A 2,631-nucleotide genomic window follows, 5' to 3' on the forward strand; every position below is an offset into this window, starting at 1 on the left:
CTGAATACTTGCTTCCACCTAATAGCAAGTTGTCATTCTTCCTTTGAACTCTCTTCTTCTTCTAACGCGCTTTCTTTCCCATTGTTCTACGGATCTCCTTCAAACGATCAAGCTTCTACCAAAGGACCTCCTTTGATTCCAATTGTTGGAAATAATACTGAGAGGGGGGGTGAATCAGTATTAGCAAATCAATAAATTTTTCATTTCCATAATCAGATTCATATACGCTACTTCAGTTAAGGGAACTCGCGTGTACACGCAACTGTGTTTAATGCAACTAGCGTATATCCAGCAAACTTATGATTCAGTTAATTCATCATATGTTGATCTTTAATCAGTGCATCAGAACTTCATTAACCATATAAACAGTAACCAGGTGTAGTAAAAATAGAACATATCATCACACATAAGAAACACACATGAACACCATGATATAAGGTGGAAACCCAATGCGGGACAAAAACCACCTGTTGTCGTCTTCCTTTAATATAAGAAAAACCTGTTTACAATCTTGTACTGGCGCAGACTCATACCAGTACGTAGGCACCCACCTGCAGAAGGATACAACCTTCTCTCATTCTCTAGCTACTACTGGAAAGGAGCTACAACCCCTTGGCTCTTGTACTAGCCTATATATTTACTAGTACGTAGGTGCCAGCCTACATAAAGCTACAACCCTCTCTCGCTTTCCAGCTGCTATTGGAAGGGAGCTCCAACCCCCTGGCTCTTGTACTGGATGATATGTTTACCAGTTCGTAGGCGCTAGCCTACTGAAGGCTCCAACCTTCACTCTTCCTCCAGGGACCACGTTTCATAAATTTTCAGACTGGATACTCCTAGAACACAACACCAATATATGAAGGTCACGTTTCATCCAATCTTCATACTAGACCCATCAACAACACTGAAGCTCAAAATCAATCACAACTGCAATACAACCATTGCATCAACCAATCATTAAATTCTGAATCACCCAACACTGAATCACTGAAGACCTGTCGCCAGAACATAGAGCAGAACCCAGAACTCTACCACAACCACTAAACAATTGCATATTCAAATATAACATTTCATAATGTATACGCTACTCTGATGAACCGAACTAGTGTGTATACGCGCTTTTACCAAAGCTAACCCACGTACATGTCTGCAAATACTAACTTAAAACTTCACAGCTATTTTAGAATTCAGTCATACCCAAATCATAACATTTACAAAATAAAACATGCGTCAGTAATTCAAATCTATTCTATCCATGATCAAACCACATAATGAAAAAACATTCCAAACCTTAAGATCCTGATCCATCTTCCATCATCATCCACATAGGTGCATCCTTAGTTCAGATCAAGCAAAGCATCACAAACCCATAACCAGCGTATTGAATCTCACACTTCATCAGATATTCAATACTTGCACACTTGGCCTAATGATCTTCTCCTCCTTTTATAGTTTTAGGCCTTTCTCAATACCATGGTCCAAAACCACCTAGGACCAATACCTTGGACCAATACCATGGATAAAAATACCATGGACCAAATACCTCGAACCAAAACTTAGTTTTCCAACATGTACGCGCCTTTCCTTCTGTGAAACTGCGTGTGTATGTTATATGCTCCTTTTGGTCTGTTAACCCGCGTGTATACGCTCCTTTGTCAAGGTGAACCTGCGTATACCTCTCTCTGATCATTAAATCTTTGCTATTGACTTGCTGCACTATGATCTATCATCTGAGTGAGTTGCCATCAAGGACAACAGTTGAATCATAATTCCAACATTATGAGCTAACTAAGTACCAAGAAAAGAAAATAATTATGTCCAAAAGTTTCCAGTGAAAATGGGATCTCTGTCGCTTACAATAATCTTTGGGTTTCCATGTAGCTTTTGAATTGTTTCCATAAATGCAATAGAAATTATACTGCCTTTAAATGGATGAGATAATGCACAAAAGTGTGCATACTTGGTAAGTCTGTCAACTACCACCACGGTGACACTCTTTCCTTCAGACTTGGGTAAACCTATGATAAAATCCATTGAAACCTCCTCCCAAATTTGGCTTGGAAAGAATAAAGGTTGTAATAGATTCGAGGTCTTAATTGTTTCAACTTTATTTTGTTGGCAAACCAAACATTCCGCCACAAACTTTTGAATATCAGATTTAAGGTCATCCCAAAAAAATTCCTTCTTAACCCTGTGGTAAGTTTTTAAAAATCCTGAGTGCCTTCCTAAGGGGGAGGCGTGCAATTCCATAAGAATATTTTGTTTGAGTTGGGAATTCTGACATAGGTATAAGCGATCTTTGTACCATAATGAATCATTTTTCCAGCTAAATGTATCAAATGTATTGGGATCTTGTTGTATCTTTTAATGAGTGCCCACACTTCTTATTCATTCTTCCATTCATTCCTTGCTTCATTTATCCAATCTGGTTGGATAATAGAAATGGCACAAAGAAATGCTTCCACATCCTCACCAATTCTTGAGAGTGCATCTGCCACAACATTTTGGTTCCTTTTTTTCTAGATGATTTCAAAGCCATAACCCAACATCTTTGTGACCCATTTTTGCTGTTATTCTGAAGATAATCTTTGTTCTAAAAAGTATTTAAGACTATCATGATCCTTTTTTACC

Source organism: Pinus tabuliformis, chromosome 9, assembly GCF_031772625.1.
Source record: "Pinus tabuliformis cultivar Carrire ecotype Pingquan chromosome 9, CPIR1, whole genome shotgun sequence".
NCBI lineage: Eukaryota > Viridiplantae > Streptophyta > Pinopsida > Pinales > Pinaceae > Pinus > Pinus tabuliformis.